The 27,535-nt window shown below is 40.1% G+C and overlaps 1 long non-coding RNA gene across 1 annotated transcript in view; it reads right to left on the reverse strand.

Moving 5' to 3' along the window:
- Positions 1-24,018, reverse strand: part of LOC123320769 — an 80,854-nt gene extending 56,836 nt beyond the window's left edge. The window contains exons 1-2 of the long non-coding RNA XR_006538796.1: positions 23,964-24,018; positions 11,888-11,937 (exon numbers count right to left, since the gene is read on the reverse strand). This is a non-coding gene — a long non-coding RNA (uncharacterized LOC123320769). The remainder of the gene's footprint in view (positions 1-11,887; positions 11,938-23,963) is intronic.
- Positions 24,019-27,535: the final 3,517 nt, after the last annotated feature.

The following is a 27,535-nucleotide window of genomic DNA, read 5'->3' on the forward strand; positions in this document are numbered from 1 at the left end:
CTTCAACACTGGATCTGGATCTTAGCAAGAAAAGGCTACGCCTACTCACTGGATTCCTTACAGAGAAGCACTTACTGGGAATGTTAGGGAACACTGAGGCCATGTAGTAGGCTCTTAGCCTCTCAAAAAAAATCTACAATCTTCAGTAAGGTCTTCGACCAATGTATTTTCACCTATGAACGGGATTACAGTGGTTATCTTTTCCAGATGTTCAATTCGCGTCGAATTAGGTTTTCCCTGAATAGTCAGAGTTCTCTGATACCCTCTTGGTCTACCTTTTTGTCAGTCCAGTTCCAATCTGTTCGTATTCATCCAGTTTTCTTTCCAAGCAAATTGGACAATATCCAGAACTTCACTGCTCCCTTCTCGGACAATCTAGCTCAAACTTCAAGCATCATTGCGTGATAACCGTATCTATTCGAGAGGCTTCTCCTACCGCATCTACGCCTTCCGTATCCGAACCGTGAGCCGTCCGACGCGTCGGTGGCGATCATAGGCGATCTCGATAGCGCGAATTGTCCAGGTCGTCCCGGACGATAAATAACCAACGCCGGGTCGTAAATTCGAACGGGTGACGCCATTTCCGGTCGCAAAACTAAATTCCGGACCGGCAATAGTTCATTTAGGACGATCCCACGCCCCGGCTATTACCCCACTAATTGAGAATTGCATTAAGACCGTAAATTTCGCGAACGGAGACTTCTACGGGTCCGGGCATTGTGTATGTGTGTGTGTGTGTGTCTGTTTTCGTGGAAAATCCGGGCGTTTTTTCACCGGAAGGTGAAAGGTGGTGCTTTTGACGAGACAAGACTTTCCTTACCGTCTCGAGTCTCGTCTCGTATGGTCTCGTCTCTTGTCAGAGTTTCTTGAAATAGTCTCATAGTCTCTCATAGTCAAAGACGGTTCCAGGAGGGAGCCCGCTTTGAGAATTTGGGAGAAATATTTTTTCGAATATCTGAAAATGTTGCTCTTTTGGAATATGTATCACATTTGGATCTACGATGACTTTTCTGGGAGATACGGGTGACCGAAAAATATGGGGTCAGTCAAAACTTCGTAAAGACCGAACGGTCGCACAGAGGTCGGTGAAATTTCGAGATTTATTACTAGAAGTGTTGCTCTCTGAAAAGTTGAGAGAATTGTCGAAATACTATGCGCAAGAGTCGTAACGACACCGAGAAAAGTCTTGTCTCCCCTCAAAAACGTGACGAGTATCTCTTGAGCATCACGTTTCTCATTTTAGGCCCATATCAGGAAATCAGTGTCATTTGCGCTAAGACCATTTCGAAATCGAATCGATCTTAAATAGACCGTTTGAAACGTTCGACTAACCACATCGCAATTCAGCGAAATGCGAACCGTCTAACAATGAATAAATTCACACCTCTATTCCGAATCTCTACAAAGTGCGCTGTGGTATAATTAACACGTACGCGGTAACTCAAATAATTACGGTTCCAAAAGGAGAAACAACAAGTCTTGCAACGCCCGTAATCCCGTACTTAAGAATACAAACCGAAGCCCTCCCATCCAGCGATTTTTTTTTCGCCGGGTTCTTATCTCCGACGATCGTCAAGTCGGGGCCCTTTGTTCTTAACCGGTTGAGAGAGAGGTAAGAGAAGGGTCCCGATTACGCGGTACTATTTTAATTTGGGGGTTGACTGAGCAATTATCTCATTATGCAAAAATTTCGGTAACGAACATCGCCGCACATGTTCGACGCGTCTCCATTGATCGGAAACCGGTTTTTGTGGGAAACGGTACGCCTTTGACACGTATGATGATTCGGAACCTCGTAGGGAATCGATGAGAACAAAATTGAGACAGTGATGGACATGTTCAAATGACAGGGTGGTCGGAGAACCTGATCAATATTCATCAAACTTCAGAGTTGGAATCTCCAAGAAGGAGCTGACGTTAGTTTTTGATACGTTAGGTTAGGTTACGTTAGGTTAGGTTGCGTTTGGTTAGGTTACGTTTGGTTAGGTTACGTTCGGTTAGGTTACGCTTGGTTAGGTTACGTTTGGTTAGGTTACGGTGGATTTACACAGAATAACCTAACACTTTAGGCCCGAAGATGAACATGAACGCCATCTGCCGATTAGATTGGTTCCTTTTTTGAGTATTAGTTCTTAGGAAGTCTGTGTAGTTCAAGTTAGATTACGATAGGATAGGTTGTAGATTGTCCCCGTACGATGGTCAAGACCTTGTCGTGCTGAACGGGCTTAGATAGTTGTGAAGAATCTTAAGACTTATTCTTGAAAGGGGCAACGAAACCAAGAATGAACACACAATCATAATTATTCTACAGAATTCTAATGGTCTCCAGTATCTGGGATGGTTTCAAGGAGGTTACCTTCTATTTATAGTTGATCCGAAATTTCATTCTTATCTCACAGAATCTACACTTGTCAATTTCTGCTGAACCCATTCCCACAAGGGTTCAGCAGGCGACAATGTGAGGATTTCAATAAGGAGCTGTAGCAGTACTTCTTAGATCTTGCAGTGTTAAAGTTACCAAGAAACTTTTTGGAGTTCTCCAGTCTCGAAAGATGTATTATTCTCTTCCAGTTTTTCCTTCACCTGACACTCTTCCTTATAGGTACATTTTCCTATACCAATGAAAAAAGTTCGTGCCTCTTACAAGTGTAGTGGCATCTTCAACTGTCATTCTTTAAGTACCTTGAACCCAGGCTGAATAGACCTTATCATTCTTGCCTAATTCGTCGAGATTCCTTCGGCACTCCGAAATCATGTTAGAATCGATGAGGTGCGAGCTCATTGCTAATTGCTTCGATCACAACCTGCTCGAAAACTCAGGAATCTGATCAGTTTCTTCGCCAAAATAACATCCCATCAACGGAAGACGTACCCGATCGATGGTACAGAGAAAGTCTGACGAGAAAGCGAGCATCATCTATAATCAAACGGATCGATCGAAGAATCGATATGATTACAGTAATGATGAATGCACGTACGTGCCTGGACGTTGCTAGTTCGAGATTCTGAATTTTTTCACCGAGAGAGGAAATCAGCGAGATGTGTAATTCAAGCGCGCCGTGATGAACACTTTCGATAGGAAGCGTTTGTGTTTGTTCAGTGATTGAATAAATACACACGTACGAATCGAGACGTTGAATTCGATCTGGATTGTTTGGATTCGGTCGCTTCCGTTAGGTTGCGCTGAAATTTCTCCTGAAGAAGTCGATGAGAAACGGCGAAAAAATGCTAGATTATTATCTAACTAGTATAGCCAGGAGATCCACCTTGTAGGTAGATTCACCTTTACTGGCAGATTCGCCTTTCGTCCGTAGCTCGGGCCTTCGGCCCTCGCGATACGCCTTTTGTTCGTAGCTCGGGCCTTCGGCCCTCGCTCGATTCCCCTTTTATAAATATCTAGGCCAAAAACGTTTTTTAAAAGCCCGATCGATTTAAGGCACCTCGTTCTGTGATCGCTGCCAAGCCGTCAAAACTGACGTTAACCTTTAAATCACACTCTGACATCGATTGTCAAAGTGCACTTTCACTTAATTTTCTCTGATAATCAATAGAAAATAATTTAGTTTTGTGGAATGTCACTCGATTTTTAATAGACGTCAAAAATTTTCAAAATTCTTACGCTTTTTTAGGTAATATCGTTCGGGCTCCGGGAAAAAAAACAGGCCTATTTTAATTTCGGGTTCTTCGAGCTTAGTTCGACACCCATCCCGGCTCTCGAGCTACCGCGGATCTCTCAAGCTAATCAAATCAAATTGGTGCCTTTTCGCGAAAATCGTGAATTTCGCGATTTTCTCACGCAATTTTCGGACACTTCTAGACGGGGTAAAAATACGATCTAGGCATTTTCGGAAAGCTCGATTCTTACTCTTGCGTTCCATTTACCGCTCTACCCGGCCACGCGCCTTCGGCGCTCGCCATTTCAAATTTCCCATACCCTCCACCGACACTTCAACGTGGCAAAAAATTTGATACGATTCGGTGATCATTTTTTATCAACGTTATAGTATTAACTAGTATAGCCAGGAGATCCACCTTGTAGGTAGATTCACCTTTACTGGCAGATTCGCCTTTCGTCCGTAGCTCGGGCCTTCGGCCCTCGCGATACGCCTTTTGTTCGTAGCTCGGGCCTTCGGCCCTCGCTCGATTCCCCTTTTATAAATATCTAGGCCAAAAACGTTTTTTAAAAGCCCGATCGATTCAAGGCACCTCGTTCTGTGATCGCTGCCAAGCCGTCAAAACTGACGTTAACCTTTAAATCACACTCTGACATCGATTGTCAAAGTGCACTTTCACTTAATTTTCTCTGATAATCAATAGAAAATAATTTAATTTTGTGGAATGTCACTCGATTTTTAATAGACGTCAAAAATTTTCAAAATTCTTACGCTTTTTTAGGTAATATCGTTCGGGCTCCGGGAAAAAAAACAGGCCTATTTTAATTTCGGGTTCTTCGAGCTTAGTTCGATACCCATCCCGGCTCTCGAGCTACCGCGGATCTCTCAAGCTAATCAAATCAAATTGGTACCTTTTCGCGAAAATCGTGAATTTCGCGATTTTCTCACGCAATTTTCGGACACTTTTAGACGGGGTAAAAATAAGATCTAGGCATTTTCGGAGAGCTCGATTCTTCTTCTAGCGTTCCATGTACCGCTCTACCCAGCCACGCGCCTTCGGCGCTCACCATCTCAAATTTCCCATACCCTCCCCCGACACTTCAACGTGGCAAAAAATTTGATACGATTCAGTGATCATTTTTTATCAACGTTATAGTATTAACTAGTATAGCCAGGAGATCCACCTTGTAGGTAGATTCACCTTTACTGGCAGATTCGCCTTTCGTCCGTAGCTCGGGCCTTCGGCCCTCGCGATACGCCTTTTGTTCGTAGCTCGGGCCTTCGGCCCTCGCTCGATTCCCCTTTTATAAATATCTAGGCCAAAAACGTTTTTTAAAAGCCCGATCGATTCAAGGCACCTCGTTCTGTGATCGCTGCCAAGCCGTCAAAACTGACGTTAACCTTTAAATCACACTCTGACATCGATTGTCAAAGTGCACTTTCACTTAATTTTCTCTGATAATCAATAGAAAATAATTTAATTTTGTGGAATGTCACTCGATTTTTAATAGACGTCAAAAATTTTCAAAATTCTTACGCTTTTTTAGGTAATATCGTTCGGGCTCCGGGAAAAAAAACAGGCCTATTTTAATTTCGGGTTCTTCGAGCTTAGTTCGACACCCATCCCGGCTCTCGAGCTACCGCGGATCTCTCAAGCTAATCAAATCAAATTGGTACCTTTTCGCGAAAATCGTGAATTTCGCGATTTTCTCACGCAATTTTCGGACACTTCTAGACGGGGTAAAAATACGATCTAGGCATTTTCGGAAAGCTCGATTCTTACTCTTGCGTTCCATATACCGCTCTACCCGGCCACGCGCCTTCGGCGCTCGCCATTTCAAATTTCCCATACCCTCCACCGACACTTCAACGTGGCAAAAAATTTGATACGATTCGGTGATCATTTTTTATCAACGTTATAGTATTAACTAGTATAGCCAGGAGATCCACCTTGTAGGTAGATTCACCTTTACTGGCAGATTCGCCTTTCGTCCGTAGCTCGGGCCTACGGCCCTCGCGATACGCCTTTTGTTCGTAGCTCGGGCCTTTGGCCCTCGCTCGATTCCCCTTTTATAAATATCTAGGCCAAAACACCTCGTTCTGTGATCGCTGCCAAGCCGTCAAAACTGACGTTAACCTTTAAATCACACTCTGACATCGATTGTCAAAGTGCACTTTCACTTAATTTTCTCTGATAATCAATAGAAAATAATTTAATTTTGTGGAATGTCACTCGATTTTTAATAGACGTCAAAAATTTTCAAAATTCTTACGCTTTTTTAGGTAATATCGTTCGGGCTTCGGGAAAAAAAACAGGCCTATTTTAATTTCGGGTTCTTCGAGCTTAGTTCGACACCCATCCCGGCTCTCGAGCTACCGCGGATCTCTCAAGCTAATCAAATCAAATTGGTACCTTTTCGCGAAAATCGTGAATTTCGCGATTTTCTCACGCAATTTTCGGACACTTCTAGACGGGGTAAAAATACGATCTAGGCATTTTCGGAAAGCTCGATTCTTACTCTTGCGTTCCATTTACCGCTCTACCCGGCCACGCGCCTTCGGCGCTCGCCATTTCAAATTTCCCATACCCTCCACCGACACTTCAACATGGCAAAAAATTTGATACGATTCGGTGATCATTTTTTATCAACGTTATAGTATTAATGATATCTTCGCTCAGGAGTAGCTCTCTCGGAAGACCATTGATCTGATTTTCACTCGGGAATTTTTTTTTATTTCCCCCTAGGAGGTACGAGCAAGTGAGAAGTGTGTTCGTCTTAGATTCTGCTGAGTAGAAAATTATTATCTTCCTGGAAAACTTCCAGTTAATCAGCCTTTCAAGTAGATTAATCTATTGAGTAGATAAGCGTTTCAAGTAGGTCAGCCTTTCAAGTAGTTTAGCTAGTTGAGTAAATTAGCCAGTCAAGCAGATTATCCTTTCAAGTAAATCAGCCTTTCAAGTAGATTAATCTTTTGAGTAGATTAGCGTTTCAAGTAGGTCAGCCTTTCAAGTAGTTTAGCTAGTTAAGTAAATTAGCCAGTCAAGCAGATTATCCTTTCAAGTAACTCAGCCTTTCAAGTAGGTCAGTCTTCCAAGTAGATTAATCTTTCAAGTAGATTAGCGTTTCAAGTAGGTCAGTCTTTCAAGTATATCAATCTTTCAAGTAGATTACCGTTTTTAGTAGATTAGCGTTTTAAGTAGATTAGCGTTTTAAGTAGATTAACTAGTTGAGTGAATTAGCCACTCAAGCAGATTATTCTTTCAAGTAAATCAGCCTTTCAAGTAGGTCAGTCTTTCAAGTAGAGTAATCTTTCAAGTAGATTAGCGTTTCAAGTAGGTCAGCCTTTCAAGTATATCAATCTTTCAAGTAGATTAGCGTTTCAAGTAGGTCAGCCTTTCAAGTATATCAATCTTTCAAGTAGATTAGCTAGTTTAGTGAATTAGCCAGTCAAGCAGATTATCCTTTCAAGTAAATCAGCCTTTCAAGTAGATAAGCCTTTCAAGTAGATTAGCGTTTCAAGTAGGTTAGCCAGTCAAGTAGGTTAGGTAGTCAAGCAGATTATCCTTTCAAGTAAATCAGCCTTTCAAGTAGGTAAGTCTTTCAAGAGGATTAGTCTTTCAAGTAGATTAGCCTTTCATTTATATCTAGTTTTCAGCAGTTCACCCTGAAGGCCCAATTTGGGTCTAGATTGCGAAAGACAAGGTCGAAGTCATTTCCATCACAGAAAAATCGTTCTCCAACTTGAAAGAGTCGAAGTTATATCCCGATCTATCCAGTCCTCCCCCGGCTAATCCGTTTCCTGTACGAAACGTGCCGCCTGCGATCTACAGCGTGGCACCGCCAACTTTCCGGACCGCACGGCTACGTTCAGAAATCGGCAATGTGTTTTAAAACAATTAAAATTCGGGGGGGAACAGAAAGGGTTCGCGCGGAGGAAAAAACCGGATGATTTGTAGTAATTGGGGAGCTTCCCTTCCCATCAGACCGCGGGCTGATATCTTGCGAGCGATATCTCGCACCCCCCCCGATTCAGACAAATTGAAATTATGCGAATTCTTCGGCATTTTTCAGCTCGCGATGATCGATGGTCATCGGGAGGTCGCAGTTTTATTGGCGGGTCGCGTCCGATCTTCCGAGGCGAGATGACGGATGGGGGTGCCTTATCGCGAAGAAATATCGTTTTTTTTTTTTTCGTTATTGGTGATACGAGGCGGTTGTATTGGAAATAGGAATGTCGGACGTTAGCCTGCTTGGTTTGGTAACGCTTAGATATCGTTGAATTTTATATATGTCACTAGATAGCGATTAGATTTGATTTGTTTGGGAACACATGGAAAGAGCCTTCAATTTTCTATACCACAGTTAGAAACCGATCGTTTGAATGTGTGCTATAAATAGGAAAGATTTGGAAATGACAACCATTTGGAAATAGAGGCAGCGACAACGATATTTTGATCAATTGAAGAAACTTTCTGATAGTTTCTATCGATCAGCTGTGGTATTCAAGTATTCAGAATTGAAACGTTTAGCCCAACGCAAGTATATACTTGAACTAACCCGCATCAAAATTGCCGCGCCATGGAACTACCAGAGTTCAGCTCTAGTGCTCGTTGGAACTCAAAGTTGAAAGAACTACCAGTTTTAGGATGTTGATTTAAGGGTCAATTTTACCGAGTACGTCAAATCGCTTGACTTACGCTGTTTTCGGTACTTCTAGACTAGATAATGAGAAAACGTTGCAGTTCTGGGCTCGATTTTCGTGAAAAGTCCATTAGTTGAAACCGTTTCACGATATCTCAATTGAACTTCACAAAAGAAACATTTTTTCCCATACCATTTTTCCCGATTCGGCCCTGATAAAAAAAAAGCGTTTCTCTTGACGTCAAGAATCTACTGTTGAAATATTTGTCAGAGTCTCACCCCGTACATATGTCGATATATTACTTAGGTATATCTTATTTTATCGAAGTTATAGATATTTCAGCAAACCAATGAAATTCTATGAATTTTGTTTTCAATGGTTTCATTCTTCTATCATTCTATGAAAAATTGAAATTTCAATGAAATGGCGATTTTGCCTTCAGTAAAGAAGTAATATATCAACATACATAAATATATTTTCGAAATGCAATTTGTTTTATAACATGAAAAGAAGATACCACCATCCGTATTAAAAATAAAGAAGTTATTCATAATTCCACCCTTAGTGCAAGACAAAAAGTTGAATATAGTGTCGCATTCCCAAAGGAAAAGTTCGTGTAGAAAGTTTTCATCACAATTTTCGAAAATGTAGAAGACATGCACATTTTCAAAATCTTCTAAATATCAAAATTTGGTTATATCTTCAAGACATACCAGGATATCGTGAAGCAGTTTCCACTAATGGACCCTTCACGAAAATCGAGTCCAAGACTCCTTCCAACGTTTTCACCAGCGAGGAACACAGCTCAACTCCTAGATATTTCAGATTGAGGTAATGTTTCAAAGAAGAATTACTTAAAACAACGCTCAATTTTCTATATTTTCGATGATCAGTCGAATGGAAACACGAAAGTGTTTTATTTGGGTTAGGATGCAAACGCCACTCGATAAAGTAATTCCCCAAAATTTCTAAATCTCTAGATAGATTATTCTCTATACATCTAAAATCAGACTGGCGGAATGCGAGGGCAATATCAGCAGCGTATATAACGTCCGGTTTCTTAATCAAATTTAAAGTCACTTTAAGCTTCCTTTACTGTCATTTTTAGTAGGGTTAAAGGAAGCTTTAAAATTAAAATGACTTTGGGTTTGATTATGGCGTAAATGTCTCAGAAGAAGTAGTAGGGATATCAGGTGGATATAAATTGAAAAGAAGAGGTGCTAAAACTGATCCTTGTGGAAGACCGTCCTTCAAAGTTTTGAAATCACTACAATCAATCATCAACTAGTTTTTTTCATAACCGTCTAGACCAAATTATTGTATCTGATTATCGGGTGGAAAACGAAAGGTTTAAAAAAGAAATTATCACGTCGATACCCAATTGCGGGAAACGCCGAAATCCAATTAGACAACGTCGCGGCCGCCGCCCCCCACGGCGATTTACCCATTTGTCCCCAATTCAACGCCCTCACTTATTCATGAAACTGCCAATCGATGAATTGGAATAAAAACGTAATCTATCTATGTATACGGACCGGCCCGCCGAACACGCAACACCGTCGATACACACGCGCCGCTAAAATGAGTCAACTTGTCGTGGAAATCGAACAAAAAAAAAAGAAACAAAACCGACGGGGGAGTTTTACACGTTCACAAATTGTAATTAATTCAGTGGGTCAATAAGCGCGTATTAGACCGCCTATAATGCGCCTACCTCCGACCCCCTCATCGGCGAGGAAGAGACGGTTGGTTTTATCGGCCGGCGGGATCGCCAACCGGCGAAATTCGACAACTGTCGGCCGTCCGATATCAGGGCCGATAACGCGGCCGCGGCTATTTTATATTTCGATGATTATTATTGGCCCCGTTTCGACCGCTGCGGCGTTGTATGTTGTATTTATAAAACTACGATCGCGTATAATATGGTGTGCCATGAATATTCATATCGGTTCCGTTTCCTGGGAAAAATCGATGGCGCCGTTTCGATACAGGTCGGTGGAAATTGGTATGTTTGTTTTGCGGAGAGTTGGTCGGTCGGAAAACCCCCGCTGTTTGAGGAAAAGATGGCGTAGAAGAAGTTTTTCAGGCGATACGCAAATGGAAAATATTATGGACAATTATCGAGATTATTCCCTCTGGATATATCCCTGGCATTTGGTCATAGATTTCCATAGTTTCGTAACCGATAGTTAGCAGTGGTGTTGGTCAGTGAATCTAATCATGAACCCAACAAAGAGCACAGTAATCTATTTACCTGGAAAAGGAAATTTCAAGCTCTGAGATCCTTCGGTCTAAATGGAGACATCATAGATTGAAAGTCTGAAGTCAAATACCTGGGAATAACCCTTCTAGTAGCTTATGTGGAACAAGCACATGGAGTTTACTGTTAGCACAGAGTTGATGACGTTCAGAAGTCTGGCTGGTGAGACTTGGGGAGGAAACCCAAAAATACTACTATGAATGTACGTCATGACTGTGAGACCGATACTAACTTACGAGACGATAGTCTAGCATGCCAAGGCAAGTCAGAACAGTATTTGTATACTGTTCTGACCTGTTGTGACCTTGTGGTCGCACTGCATATGGGTTGAACTGAGATAAATACTAACATCGGCTCCTGGACATCCTGGACTGGACTGTACAGGGTATCCCAAATTGCTTGATTTTGGCTGTTTCTAGTACTTCTAGACTGGATAGTCTTCATAATATGCAATTACGAATTCTTTGAATAATTCTATCCTTTATTCCACAAAATAAGATTTCAAGACTGAAGTCTTGGTGCAACTCTTTCCTCAATTCGGATGTAAGGAACAAGGACATTTGGCAGTCTGAATGTAATTCGTGCGCTATTTTCAACCAAGAATTATTTAGTGATCCCTCGAATAGAGTGCCTGGTTTTGATCTTCCTAGGAAAATATGGTGTATTCTGAATCGGACGTTAAAATAGTATGCTTTTCCGATGGATTTCAGTTGAGAGCCCTAGTTGTGAATGCGGGGAACCTGAAGAAACCATAAATCATCTGGTTAATCATTGTACCATTTTTGAATTTCAGGGTAGTTTTAAAGATTGCCTTGTGGAAGTCTGCTCAGTCCTGGTTTTTGGGAAAAAGGTTAAAAATTGCCTTTTAGGTGTCATTTTGAGGAAGCTGTGTCTAAGCAGTGGCTGGTCAAAAACAATAACAGAAAATATCCACACTATTTGTTGAGTTACTCTTTGAAATATTTCTCAACTATTCATTCACACCATGTATTCACATACAGCTAATCAGGTATGTAATGGACATCTGATGTCACGTCTTGTGGACATGGGTATAGCAATTGTCGTTTACAAGCCTATCTGACAGTTCATATGATTTATAACTCGTCCGAAATTCAAAAGTTAACCGAGGATACTGCATCAACAATCACAAACTCAATGAATATTTCAAATTGCACGAAAGTCACTATGTATATGAACTAAAACATCGTTGAATCTCGAAATGGTATTTTTGAAAACCGTAAAATTGACGTCTGAATGAAACATTTTGATATTTGCAACGTCTTCATTCAGAAAAATGATATCTACGATCATTCGACATTTGAAGAAACTGCATTTTTATACTTATTTCAGATGTAGGAGGTGAACTTACCTTGTTTTTTCTGCCAACCGAAGGGAAGTCACGTTGATATCGTCAGCAACCTGTAAAGAAACAAAAATGTAATCGTTCACAAAATTGCTGCTAAGCGCTCACAAATTATCAGTTACATTTCACACGTTTAACATGCAGAACTACTTCTGTTTACGTGATTTTTACGGCTTTAGAATGGTTTCCAAAAGAACGAGTCAATGTTACCAGAACAACATTGCTTCCATGTCAGTCATCGATGGGAAATCGATAGATTTAGTTGATCCTGATCATAGCAGGATGTGTGGGGAGGAGGAACAAACCCAGAATCACCTAGATATAGAACTAGGTCCTTCCTGAGGCGATAATGTCCTGTGAGGAATCCAGGAGGGAAGTGTAGCAAATTCTACTTCTATGTTTAGAATCCCAAGGAATTTCTTGGAGTGTTACAGCCTCTGGAAATTCCTTCCAGAGTATCTACCTATTTGTCTTCGGGTTTTGTCGTCTCCTTTACATTATAGGTACATTTTTCGTGTGCACCTTTCAAAGGAGATGCCGTTTGACTCATTCAAAAGGCCTTTTGGCCTTAATTGCGTGAATTGCAGCAACAATAGGTGGCAAAGAGGCTTATATCGAATCGTAACTTGCGAAAAATATAAACTGCTATTCATTACTTGATATTCCTCGCATAAACCGGCGATGATTCGTAAAATACAAGTCTCCCCCGTTCCGCTATCATGTCCAACGTCCCCTCTCGGCTAATTTCAATTCGGCTCTTAATAATTCATCGTCGAAAAAGGCCGGGAAAGTCAACTTTTAAATTCGTTCATGCCCGAAACGTTGTATCAGCAATTCCGGGCCTCTAATCTCCGCCCCGATCGGTAGGAAAACATCGATAAAAATAATTAAAAATGTACCCTATCGATAAATTTTAATTACAGTACGTTGAATTTGCATAAATTTCCCGTTGCCGGAACATCTGGCGTCGTCGGTGCCAGAAGCGCGAAGGACAAAGTCGAAGCGGAGGACTATCCTGGTCGAAGGGCCATCTGTCTTCGGGCATGCACGTCGTCCTTTTCAACCCTTCTCGGAGGATTTCGAAAGGTGTCGAAGTATGTGGGGGAACACTTCGAGGAGGAACGGGATCCGCGTTTCGAATTTCACTGGCCAACGTAGCTTTTAAATGTAACTTGTCCAAGGAACCAAATTTATTTTCTTACTCCCTTGTACCTTGAGGAAAAGCGACTCAGAGCCTAGCATAGTTTGAGTGACACTTAACATACATATTTTTAAGAGAGCATACAATATTTCCAGCAAAGAGATCTTTAAACCAGCATATTATATCCATTTGTTCAAGTTCTCAAATTGCAGGAATCGTGGGTATATCACCATTATCAAGAAGGGCCAGAGAGCGCTGAAAATGTTCGAATTTTCCATACAAAAATGAAGAAAACATGTCTGAAGAAGCCAAGAATGCAATATTAAAATTGATACCAAATGAATGCAGAAATTCCTGATATAGATAATATTTTGTATGAATCATTCATGCTGAAGTAAGTCTATAATATCCAAGGTGGGACTATAACACCTACAAATATTTTAACAGTGGATCCTTGAGGTTGAAAGAAACACTGTTTTCACTTACCGTTTTTCCGATTCAACCCTGATAAAAAAATATAGCTATTTTAAGTTTTCATAGCGAGCTTTGCCTATGCCACCCCTGAAGAATCGAAATTCCCTCCAGAATAACAAGCTAAATCTACGTGTTCGATGTGTCTAAAAGTTTATCATCATCACTTGCAAACTATGTGTCATAGGTTTTGACAATTTTTCACTTTGAGAAGCCCCCCACAGATCACATCTGAAAAGCAATTTTTTTTTTAGAAAACTGAGAGAAATGAAACAGATTTAAAAATTTCTAAGGGTCCAAAAAAGCAATCAAAACAAAATTTTGGCGTTGTTCCGTTATGAATACAAGGGGCAGAAAAAGCCACCCCTGAAATTTGTTTCGCAAGAATATTTTTTCCTTATTCATAATATACCATTGTAAAATCAATATTTGGTACCTTGATTTTGAACAAATAAGATGTATGATTTCATGATGAAAGTGTGGGTTACTGAGAAAAAAAATACTCATCAATTGTTACCTACGTAAAGGCTGCAAATATCTTCCTACTTGAATACACCTAGTAGGCAGATATTTTTCTGATATTATAGAGAAAAACCACCAACATTTTTACTGATTGCCTTCTAGCTCCCTTAAAATGCGTGTTTGAATTCGTTTCTGTTACTTTTCTAGTTTCCATGAAAAAAGTTGAAGATTGCTTTCAATCTTTAGGGGGGTGTATGGTAGGAGAGTAATAACCTTTATGAGAGACTCACATCATATTTTCACAAGGAATCACCCCTTAAATTTTTCCGTAAATATTCACTTACAATTTGTATAGTTGAAGAAAACTGATAGAAAAATTCATGCAAAATATCTTTCCTTATAACTAGAAAATAAAAAAAGTTCGATACTTTTGAGAGTACCTGCCAGTTTGCTTTCAATTTCTCCAATTTTGAAAGTACAGAGAAAATGATTTGTTACTCTGAAAGACATGCAATTGTATTCACATAATTTTTACCTTTTCTCTGATAATATTGGGTACTAAATAGAAAAGTTATCATCAGGAATCACATAGTGAATTTGGACCATTCTAACTAAAAAAAATCGCTATTTTTCTCAAAAATTGCTCAATTTTGCCCATCACAATGTCCCAACTAAGAGAAATTTCAGTGTTTTCCTTTCTGAGGTCTCGTCCATCGACAAAATTCCCCATTCCCAATTACCAAAGCCCGAGGCCAACAGCTGGAGCAGATATATCCCAAAGGACATCGCCAGCCGTACTACAACAATCTTCCCACCGACTCATATTCAATCGATCCGTTGAATATGCAAGAAATCCAAGACCCCAATCTACCCCGTACGGCCAAGATCAATTAAATATCACCCGTACAATCATACGGGTTGCTAAAGAATTACCTGTATAAATACCGGTTTTATTTGCATACTGGCATAAAATTAGACGCTCATGTCCGTACGGATACGCGATACGCCTATCGGTTTACCCGCGAAATAATGAGATCGTCGTATTCCTACGGTTCCCGATCGGGGACGTCTTTGTCTACGTGAATCAATTCCATGAATTATTCTAGAGGTGCCCCCCCCTCAAAGAACCCGTTCATCAATTAATACGACCATTGTGCCGAAAATGTATGTGAGAATGTATGTGGAGCTCTTACGAGATCAAGATGGTTATTTGCTAATTTCGATTATGCCTAAACATAGATCCGGATCTCTGAAGTGATCGAGATTAGAAAGGTACGTTGCTCAAGCCTTGATGAATAGGAATATTTTCAAGAGGTTAAGACTCTTCCCACGTTTTCTCGATTCATTGGGTCATTGATTCTTTTTCGGGAAAATTATAGATCGTCAATTAACTGACTAAGTTGTCTCTCTTATGAGTATCCAGGCCTTGGGATAATACAAGAAATGGAAAAGCCAACTTGGCAAAAAGGCATCAAGGTTAAAACCTGTGCATGAGTCCCAAACCCTTTGTGGGTTTCTGAAAAACCAAATATAGAACAACATGCTGCAGAAACACTTCACTCAGTGATTCTTTCATCAACCAACACCAGAAGTTCCAAGACCTACCACAAGCTACATTGAACCTCGAGTAATTAACAAATCGGACAAGAAAGACAGTGTGTTTACCCTGGTTTCCCAGTCACTCGAGGGATCGAAGAAAATGAAGATTTACTTGCTATGAAAAGATGGGAAAATATACCTACAAGAAAGAATTCCAAAAGAAGGAAAAACCGAAAGAGAATTACTCTGCAGGAATCTTACGAGACCAGAACACCTCAAAAAGTTCATTGGAAACATCAAAACCGCGAGATCTTAGAAGTTTCTGGATCACAGCGAGAATTTGCTACACTCCTTATGGGACATTATCGCTTCAGGAAGAACCTAAGGAGAGCAGGTCTAGAAGAAAACGACGTGTGCGGATTCTGTTGGGAGGAAGATGAAACTCTAGATCACCTGGTGTTAGAAAGCCTCGCCATTGCTAGACAAAGCAAAAAATGTGTTGGATCTAGAATCTAGAATGCGATATGAAGGCTTGCTGTATCGGAAAAATAAACAGCTCTATGCAAAGCCTGCTGGTCTTATAACCATCTCTCTGGTGAAGCAGTCTTCATTACAACCTACACATATGTGTAGCTCTATGGTTTTCTTGTCAAACCTTGTTCCCACAACTCGAACATACTGCCTTAAGATAGAAGGTACCCATTTTTACTCTATAGAGTCTCAATTTCAGAAGTTTATAGTGAAACCAAAGGACTCACTAGGGAATAATTTACTTCAATTCACCAAAGGCTTTTTCTACCAGCTCTGAAAGGTTCCTTTGGCTTCTGTTTCTGGCATATGCCAACTGATGGCCTAGCTACCAAGAGCCAAAAGATGATAGAGCTGCAAACCAAATTTCCAAAGCTGATATCACCACATCGTCGCTCAAAAATTTACGATCTTTCAAGTTTGTCTACAGTCGGAGAAGGATATGACGATGAAACCTAGCCAGATCAGGTTTTGAGCACCTTGACCACTTCTTGGAGTTGCTTCTTTCCTTTCAGTTAAAACGAGGCCTCAGTTTTCCAAGCATTTACACGTGAGCTAGTTGAGTTGAGTCAGTAACGAAATACAGGGTCTTCACAAACAGTTGTGACATCGCAATTGGCTTCAAAATATTCTGTATTGCTACTCTCTGAAGAGTTTCGAACTGAGTATCACAGAATGTCAAAATTAAGGCCAATCATTTAGAGGTAAAGAACCTGTATTATTGAGGAATAGTGATTATTTCAATGTCTTTTCAATTGAAAAACAAAGTGCACTATTTGAAGGGTGGGAATCTCAATAATTGGTCTCTAAACTAGCGTTTTCTTCATAGGATGACGGCCTTCCAATATGTATCAGCTCAGGATCGAAATCAAACATCCTTTCATTAAAAAAAATCAAGTTTTTCCACCCAACCCCCAAAGGATCCTCGTTCGGGCATAAATTAAACGTACACAACGAGGATTTCCTTTCTCATGACCTTGTTTCCCCTCGACGCACCCCTAAGAACAAAGCCCGAACTGGAACCATCAATGCCCTCCGGACTCCTCAATGTCTTACCCCTAAACTTGCGGCGACGGCGATAAGCATTAAAAAAGGCGGGGCGCGCGGTGATATGCCATTCTGTCTGATCGGAAAAAAGGTCCTATTAATCCTGTCCGATTTGCACACGTGCATATATTATTATCAATTCGAAATAAAATACCAACGTCTCGTCTTCGGCGCTATTTGAATATCTGGCCTGGGTACCTAGTGCAGTCGAATTTACCTACCGGATTGTTCTGCCGCCGTTAAGGTGGCCTAGGGTTCACATCCGATACGATTCAGAAGCGAATTGTGATTTGATATACGAGAAGAGTTCAAGAATTTACATAACCACTCGTACTTCTCATGATGAACCATCGAAATGAATGAGAAAAATGTATCTGAGAGAGTAAGCTTCGTTTGGAGAGTTAACTGAGTAACAAAAGTATAGTATCCTCAGTAGAGTAGTTTCTCTACTCTCTTTCATCTTCACAAATATCCCCAGAAAAAAACACAAGATTTTCTGACGTTCTGAAAAAATCTGCAGATATTTCATCAGTTTTTCATTGTCAATGTGCATCTCCCAATCTAATCTTTAACCCTTGTTTTCGAGAATGGCTGGAACTCTTGAGTCAACAATCCTCTCTCTCTTAGGTTGACTTCATGGGTACATCTTCTGACTGTGCTCAGGAAAATTGGAGTACCTGTGTTGACTTTCCATTCTGCATAGGATAAGAAGATCTGTTTTCATCGAAAATGTTGAAAAACGGTCTTCTCTTGGCGTTGTACAACGTCTACCACTTTCCATTTGCAAAGTACAATAGGGGTCATAATATGGATTTTGCGTCCCTAGATTATGAACTTTACTACATTTAGTGGTCTGTGGGGACAGTAGGTTATTAAAACACTGTTATACTATTGCCAACGTTTCGAAATTAATTTATTTCTTTATCAAGGCTGAAATAAAGTACAATTTTTATAGGTTAGGTGGATCTACAGTTCCAGAAAACTCTCACCTCTTAAATTTATCGTGATTTAACAAAATTCGGATGAATAGGATATTCTGACGCCTACACATTTAATACTACAATCATTTCAAACATAATAAGAAAATTCAGATGATGTAAACCAACACAGAAACAAACATCAGTTTTGAACAAACACAGATCTATGGTTCGAAATACACTCTTCTTGATCTTTATGTTGCAAACCTTTGAAAACCGATATACTTGCTACTTGCAACAAAGTCATCTTAAATTTTAGAGGTGAGAGTTTTCTGGAACTGTAGATCCACCTAACCTATAAAAATTGTACTTTATTTCAGCCTTGAGAAAGAAATAAATTAATTTCGAAATGTTGGCAATAGAATAACAGTGTTTTAATAACCTTCTGTCCCCACAGCCCACTCAATGTAATAGAGTACAATAGGGGTTAGTCAAGTTCAAGTGTTGGGTTCTTTGAATTTTTGGTATTTTTATGGCACAAAATAATCATAATGAGAAAACTGGAAGAAGTGGGTGATATATTGTGTCCCAAAAAGATTCGACAAAATGGTATAGGCAAAAGTGTTTTTTTTTGACGTCAAGAATCTACTGTTGAAATATTTGTACGACTCAAAGGCTCATCCGGTATAGTTTTAGTTTTTGCGCGATTTTCTAAGGTCTAATTTCCAATTTTATACCGAAAATGGTGAACAAAAGATTATGTTGGATTAATTTCTGAAGAATACTTGGTCAAACTCAATTACGCCCTTGAAGAATTAAACTGCAGAAGGAAAAGGGCAAGGGAATGTGGAATTCGCCTCAATTTGGGTTATCACAGCATATGCAAGTTTAAACTGAATAATTATGAGTTTCATTCATGAATTTTTCAAATGCACCGTGGAAACTATTCGAAATCATTCTACCAATATGAGTTTTTAAAATTTAAATCGCTTCGTTTCAAGTTTACGATTTGGCAACAGCTCCTACTAGAAAATAAAAAGAACAATAGCTTGTTTATAAAGTAACAGCTGGTGATTCACAACCATCATAAGGCTTGTACACACTGGCGAGCCTCAACATCAACCAGCCATAAAAATCCCATAAAATTTTACGACCTTCCTCGTTCGTCGCAGACTCCATAGACAGCCATCTTTGTCTATCTCATCAAGATAGTGTATTTTTTGTCCTTTATTATCAACGCATATTTCGGTCGATGTTGCCAACTTGTGCAATAGAAACGAAACGCTTTAAATTTTAAATACCCATTTTCAGTTTTCATTTTCAAGTACTTAAAATAATTTTGTTTGGGAAACGGTTGAAATGGTTATTTGAAAATGTGACGTTTCAAAGATATTTCATAAAAAATACATCGTTCTCGTCAGAAGGAGTATTCCCTATTGAAATTGTAAGGTCGGATTGAAGTTCCTCGGTGGACCAAGAGGAATATTCGCCTTCGACGATCTCCAAAACCATCCCTCGACTCGAATCTTCGCGAAATCGCCAACGTCTCACCTGCCCCTGTCGACACGTCATCCGAGACCATTCTCAAGGAATCACCCGTGAAAAAAATTCGAAAATATCGCTTTACCACCCTTTCGTCGCCTCACCCCATCATCGGAAACGGCATGCAAATTTTTGGCGTAACCCGAACCGTAGAAAGAGTGCACGCAAGACGACGCGTCTACCTCAGCCAGTATCAACGGACTCCCATTAGACGCAATGACACTCGATATGCAAATAGACGTGGTACCGGATGGACGAAGAAAAGGCGAACGAGAACCCCCTCCGTACCTGAGTCATCCCTATCCGATTTCTGTATCATTACGAGTGGGTCCTTTTGACGGTGCGACCAAAATCTCCTTTTTTACTGCCTCAAGGACGCGGCCCCCATTCATCGAAGGGCCTAATATATCGTCGATTTATGTACGGCCGGATCACGAAATTTGAATATCTACGGTATGCAAAGTGTGAGAGAGCGAGCGTTTCTACATAATTTGTTTACTTTCGCATTGTCGTCATCCAAAGGACGGTCTATTTGTCCAAGTCCGAAAGGGGTACCCGGTATTGATCTCTGATTTATTAATGGCTCATATTTTAACATATCTAATCCTTGTGAGAGATTTCCCGGGAGACGGAAGGATGCAATAAATATATCGCGATCGACCGCTTTATGGTGTTTGATCTGGATTTGATTTGGTTCGAATGGACCGGGTAAGTTCTCATGGGTTATTTTGAATATTTTATCGTTTATTGTCAGACCATAATCCTCTTGTGGATGGATGGAAGGAATGTATCCTCGGTCTGCCAACTGTCGTTATGGTTTTGGAATGCCGCTTTATTTCATTTTGGTCCCGACCGAAAATCAACGTATCTGTATTGATGAAAACGTACCTATAGTTTGATTACTTCTGAATAGGAAATTTAAAATTATTGGAAAAGCACTTGGTTGAAGTCAGAACCTTTTGGGTGATCGTTCGACTTCATACACAAGGATGTCACACAACCAGGTACTACACTCTAGTGACACTGCTTGAATCCGCAAAAAAAAATACCACTAATGGACTTTTCACAAAAATCGAGCCCAGGACTCCATTCAACGTTTTTCCCTATCTAGTCTAGAAGTCAGAGTAAGAGCGTAAATCAAACAATTTAGAGTTCCCTGTACATATTTGAAGGAGTTGACAATCAGTACTTTGCTCCAGGATAACTTTGTGAAGGTTCTTGTTTAACTTACTAGGATGTATTGATATCTAGTCAGTCTAGACTAGTTCCATGCATGAAAAAAATATTGCTTACCATAGCGACGAACAATAACATTAGAAGAGTCAGTGTGAAGTTTGAGGTCAAAAAAAAACCCAGAGTTACGCAATAAATTAAAAGAAAGAAGATGTCCACCGAAATTGTGAAAATCGAAAAATTGGAGTATAGAGCCATCGTCAAGTACCTGTATTTAAAAGGGTTAAGAGGTAAGCAGATTTACGAAGATATGCTTAATACCCTTGGTGATCAATGTCCTTCGTATGGGACCGTGAAAAATTGGACTGCAAGCTTCAAAAGAGGTGAATTTTCCATTGAAGATGATGACCGATCGGGAAGGCCAGTTTCTGTGTCAGTCCCCGAAAATATCGATGCAGTCCATGACATGATTTTATCAGACCGTCGAATTGGGCTGAAACGTATATCTGAAGCACTGAATATTTCATACGAACGCGTACATCATATAGTTCACGTCAATTTGAACATGAGAAAAATTGCCGCAAAATGGATCCCCAAATGTTTGAATGTTGACCAAAAGCGTGCAAGGGTAGAAGCATCGCGTTCGATCTGTGCTCGATTTGAAAACGATGTGGACTTTTTAAACCGAATTGTTACTTTGGATGGGACTTGGGTACAGTTCTACGATCCAGAAACAAAGCAACAATCGATGGAATGGCGACACTCTGGTTCTCCAAGACCTAAGAATTTTCGTGCCCAAAAATCTGCTGGAAAAGTTCTTGCTTCGGTTTTTTTGGGATTGCCATGGACTAATCATGATTGATTTTTTGGATAAGGGTAGAACAAAAACCGGAGATTACTATTCGACATAACTGACCACTCTTCGAGAAAAAATTAAATAGAAAATACGCGGAAAGCTATCCAAAGGTGTTTTGTTTTTGCAGGACAACGCCCATGCACACAAATCTCATGTTGCCATGCAAAAAATTCGTGATTTAGGATTTGAATTACTTAAACACACTATTTATTCTCCAGATTAGTCTCCATCCGACTATCATATCTTTCCTCAACTGAAGAAATAAAAAGTCGTAAATTTTCTTCTAACAAGGAGACATCACAAGCTGTGGAGATCTGGTTTGCAGAGCAAAAAGAAACATGTTTTGTTTAAAGGTCTAAGAGGAGAATATGTTGAGTAATGAAATATTTTGACATTGAAATTTTGTTTGGTTCTATATTGGGCTAAGAAGTTTATTCTCGACGGTATTGTTATCGAGTAGATGAACAATTTTTCTAATTTCAACTTAGAACTGATTGCTGAGGCTTACAGGGAGACAGAGAGTGGAGCAGATCTTGAGGACGGGGTTCCGCAGGGTACAAATCGTGGGTCGATAATTTTCAAGTTTCCCTTCGCGGATACTCATTAGATATCGATGCGCCCCAACGGATTCTCGAATTATCCGATTCCTTTTCACTGGGCGAATTCGTCAACGACTACAGCTACTACCAAATTGCGTCCGACGTCAGGTGCGTCCTTTGTCTTCGGCCGTCCTTGGGTCCGGACAGTTCCCGCTTTCGATTGATCCCTACGACTAATTAATGCGTAATTTATTAATGTATTCTGATATTGTTTCGAACGGAGCGTTGAAATTGCCGATAACGGACGCTGATAATCGTATAGAATTTCTGTAATTAGCCGCTGGACTCTTTGTCCCTACCAACTGGCCAAGAGAGTGTTCACATGGAGTCGGACGTTTTTCACTTGTTCCTTCCGACGAGGGGGTGTTCTTTGAATCGTGACCGATACAAACGAGAGTGTTCGAATGGTCTCTCTTCGTTCTTATTTATTGTTGTTATCGCGGATCGCTGGGTGTCTTGTTGGCGCGGTAGAGAGTGGTCAAGATGCTCTCTCGATCGGTGAAGAATTGGACGGATTCGATGTAGGGTAGCAGATAGTCGAATTTCAGAGGCAGAGGTTACAACACTGAAGATTCACCAATCTCTTAAGGGTCGATCAACTATCTGAAATAATCATTATTTTCCTGCTCTTCTAACGGCAGTCCTAGCTGTGGTTTTTTTCGGCTGCTGCATATTGTTGCATCCTTTGAGTTGATAGTGCTCATGTGCCAAAAATTTATACACAACTGAATCTCTTTATGTGAATTATTACTGGAACTATTAGATCTTGACCTATTCAATGGTAACAAGTTCTTTCAAACATTGTACCACTCCATATTCGTAGGATAGACTGCAGTTATAAATTCTTGGAATAATTTTCACTCCCCTCCCGACTCATTTCCAATTCTTTCCTATATTCCACAAAATACGATTCCAATACTGAAGTCGCGTGAACCCTTATGGTCCAACTCTTTCCTCAATTCGCATGTAAGGAACAAGGACATTTGGCAGTCTGAATGTAATACATGCACTATTTTCAACCAAGAATTAGTCAGTGATCCCTCGAATAGAGTTGCAGGTTTTGATCTTCCCAGGAAAATATGGTGTATTCTGAATCGTATAAGAACAGATCATGGACGTTGCAATCGTATGGTTTTCCGAAGGAATTCAGTTGAGAGCCCTAGTTGTGAATGCGGGGAACCTGAAGAAACCATAAATCATCTGGTTAATCATTGTCCCATTTTTAAATTTCAGGGTAGTTTTAGAGATTGCCTTGTGGAAGTCTGCTCAGTCCTGGTTTTTGGGAAAATTTTTGAAAATTGCTTTTCAGGTGTCATCTTGGGGAAGCTGTGTCTAAGCAGTGGCTGGTCAAAAACAATCACAGAAATGATCCACACTATTTGTTTAGTTACGCCTTGAAATGTTTCCCAACTATTCATTCACACCCTGCATTCAAATACAGCTAATCAGGTATGTAATGGACATCTGATGTAACGTCTTGTGGACATGGGTATAGCAATTGTTGTTTACAAGACTATCTGACAGTTCATATGATTTATAACTTGTCCGAAATTCAAAAGTTAACCGAGGATACTGCATCAACCGTCACAAACTCAATGAATATTTCAAATTGCACGAAAGTCACTATGTAAATGAACTAAAACATCGTTGAATCTCGAAATGGTATTTTTAAAACCGTAAAATTGACGTCTGAATGAAACACTTTGATATTTGCAATGCGTCATTCACAAAGATGATATCTGCGAGAATTCGGCATTTGAAGAAACTGCATTTTTATACTTATTTCAGATGTAGGAGGTGAACTTACCTTGTTTGTTCTGCCAAACGAAGGGAAGTTACGTTGATATCGTCAGCAACCTGTAAAGAAACCAAAATGTTATCGATCACAAAATTGCTGCTAAGCGCTCACAAATTATCAATTACATTTCACACGTTTAACATGCAGAACTACTTCTGTTTACATGATTTTTACTGTTTTAGATTGGTTTCCAAAAGAACGAGTCAATGTTACCAGAACTACATGGCTTCCATGTCAGTCAACGATGTGAAATTGATGGATTTAGCTGATACTGATCATAGCAGGTCCCGTGGGGACAAGGAACAAACCCAGAATCGCCTAGTTACAGAACTAGGTCCTTCCTGAGGCGACAATGTCCTGTGAGGAATCCAGGAGGGAAGTGTAGCAAATTCTACTTCTATGTTAAGAATCCCAAGGAATTTTTTGGAGTGTTACAGCCTCTGGAAATTCCATCCAGAGTATCTACCTAATTCTCCTTTGGTTTTTTCGTCTCCTTTCCTTTATAGGTACATTTTTCGTGTGCACCTTTCAAGGGAGATGCCGTTTGACCCATTTAAAGAGCCTTTTTTCCTGAAATTGCGTAAATTACAGCAACAATAGGTGGCAAAGAGGCTTATATCGAATCGTAACTTGCAAAAAAATATAAACTGCGGTTATCACATGATGATTTGGTTTAAATCGAAGATTCTGAAGACAAAATTTGGTCTTTTGAGGAGGAGCTTCACATGCAACTCAAAATATCAACCTGTCTCGAACTAAAGAGGCCATCAACGAAAAAAAAAGGACCTATATATTATTATTTGTTTTATGTAGGTCAGTTTCTCCAATATTACTTATGTCATCTTGTGAAACCCAAACTTCGCGGGTAATGACACTGAGAATTAGGAAATTTTTCCTCCCTTTCAATCACCCATAATTACCCCCCTCGCGCCAACAGTCCGAACAATACATTTCCTCTCTTCAACTCCCCCTATGCACGTCCGGGGCCCTATATACTAGACGAAAACGCGTCGTGAGACTCCGAATCCGAAGTGTTATTCACAATAAATTATTACGTCTTGTTAGGATTTTTTAATCCATGCCACTAATGGTCTGTCTAGCTGAGAACCACTCTCGCGTGTCCTTATGACTACACCAGTCATATCCGGTGATGCTTCAATGCATTTCCGACCGGACTTTATATACGTTCCTCTCTTTCTGGCACTTCCACGGAGAGGGAAACGAGGCCACGATGGAAAATCGCAAATTGGTTTTCTTCCACGGACCGGTTATTATTTCTCGAAGTTCTGATGGCGACGTGAAGAACGCCGCGTTGTGATCTCGTAAAATTTCCGATAATTCTGAGGGATATTTTTAAAACCAGTATCGTGACTATTGCAGACCTTGCACTCTTAAGGAATATACAAGGTGAACCAACTAAGGAGCGCCAAGCAACACCCTTTATATCTATCAACTCTCAGAAGTTTTTTTTTCAAATACCCACAATTTTTTTTGGGTGTGATGAATTTTTCCTTCAAACTTCTTCTGGGATCTATTGTGTTACTTCTATCACTGAGGATCCTCCTATTTCCCCTTCTATCAGACGAACACATGGTAGATATCGAGCACTTCATCGATTCCTACTTCATCCAAAACTTTGACGAAGATGCTCTCTGCAAGACGAAAGAATGGAAGAAAACGACCTGCTTCCATCCCCCATCCACTTGTTCATCGGCAAAACGAAATTCTTCGAACCACGTTGAAAAGAAATCCAAAAGATACATTGCAGTTCCTCCCTTTGCAATCTAGTCACCCCTAGATCAAGTTGAATTTACATAAAAGCGTAGGTCTATGCCTGGTTTCACAAAGTTTGATCAGGGAATCAAAGCCCATAAATTTGTTTTCAATCATAAGCATTCAGTTCATCATTCTTGCATCAAATTATGATATACAAGGTGAGTCTTTGATCCGTACAAATATTTCAACAGTAGATTCTTGAGGTCCAAAGAAACACTTATTTCCTGTACCCTTTTTTCCACATAAAATTGTGGCTAGAAAATGGTTCCGTACATTTGAGTCATTGTAGAAAATTTAGACAGTCAATTTTCACTTCCATAACTGACATAAAGTCAATATAAACCCATGAAGATTGAATTAATCAAATTACCACCATCATTAACCCAACGACAATATTATTGTAGCTAGAGAAGTCACGAAGGAAGCGAATTTCTCAGGATCGAAATCACCGCCACCATCATTATCCCAATCGAAGGACCAAATCAAGCAGAAGTTTCCAATGAAGATCGATAGCGCCAAAGTGTCGAAACCGTCATTGTCGTCCGCGCATTAAAAGCGCTAATTACACTTAGCACATCCCATAGACGAAGGAATAATGATAAGAACGACAGGTAGAAAATGCGCCCAGTCAATCCAAATAAAGGACCCTTTTACACGTCGAGGGATCCGAATAACGAAATCTAGCAAAGGGTTACCCCCCGTATAGGGGTGCAAACCTGCATGCCGCTGCTGCTCGCCCTCGATCTAGGTCGATGCCGTTCTGTTTGAACAGGGAATAAGCCTCGGAATCAGCTTTCTTGACTGTTCAGCCAGCTATAGTAGACTGTATATTTTTGTTTGACGAGCGTTTAAGGCTGCGTAAACGTTTCCCTCGGCAGTTAAATGGGGTAAAAATGCTGGAACATCGATTTTATACGATCCTATCACGCTCTGTGGAACAGGTGACGGATGCCGAGCGACACGTGGTTTTTCTCGATGAAAACTGACGGTTTATCGTCGGTTCGACTACGTTTTGACAGTTGAACATCAAAATTTCTACAAGCACGCTCTTCGAATTCTCCATAAAACTCGTTCACATCCGAATAGAAACATAAACGTTTAATATACGTTTGAATGTGGTATGGGAGGTTGAATAATTAAATCACACGTTGATTCTACGTATAATCAACGTATATGTATCAACACGTTACTATGGCCACCAATAAGAAACGTATCTTTATCGTGTGTTCTCAACGTTTAATCAATGGGATGTAAGAAACGTTAAATTGACGTTCAATTTCGAATTGATGAATGATATTCTTAGCTAACAAGACTAGAACCATTGTTGTAGCGTCTATAATCCGTAATTTCGAAACTTGCTTCGTAGAATTTTGGTTACAAAGGGGATAATTTCTACGTGTAACAAACGTAAAATCAACGTGTGGTGGTTAACGTAATTTTTGCGTTGATTCAACGAAAACTAATAGCAGCGTTACTTGAAAGATGCAACGTTTTTCCACGTATATTTTTTTATTGGGATCGAACATGAATTAGAGAATTCTGACGCTCATTTCCTTCCAGAACAATGGTACAAGGCTTTCAGCCAATTTCTCACGAAAATCGCTCTTCAAAATCTAATACCGTACTTAGCTCCGTGACATCCGAACCAACCGAAATCATAGACGAATAACGATACGCTCTTTCAAAACCGTAAATAGCATAATTACTACCTGTCAATTCCATTCAATCCCACGAACAATATTTCAGTCATCGCGTAGTTTCGCAAGAACCAGAATAATGGAGAGAACTAATTGTTCGGTCAAATT

This window comes from Coccinella septempunctata, chromosome 9, assembly GCF_907165205.1.
Source record: "Coccinella septempunctata chromosome 9, icCocSept1.1, whole genome shotgun sequence".
Classification (NCBI taxonomy): domain Eukaryota; kingdom Metazoa; phylum Arthropoda; class Insecta; order Coleoptera; family Coccinellidae; genus Coccinella; species Coccinella septempunctata.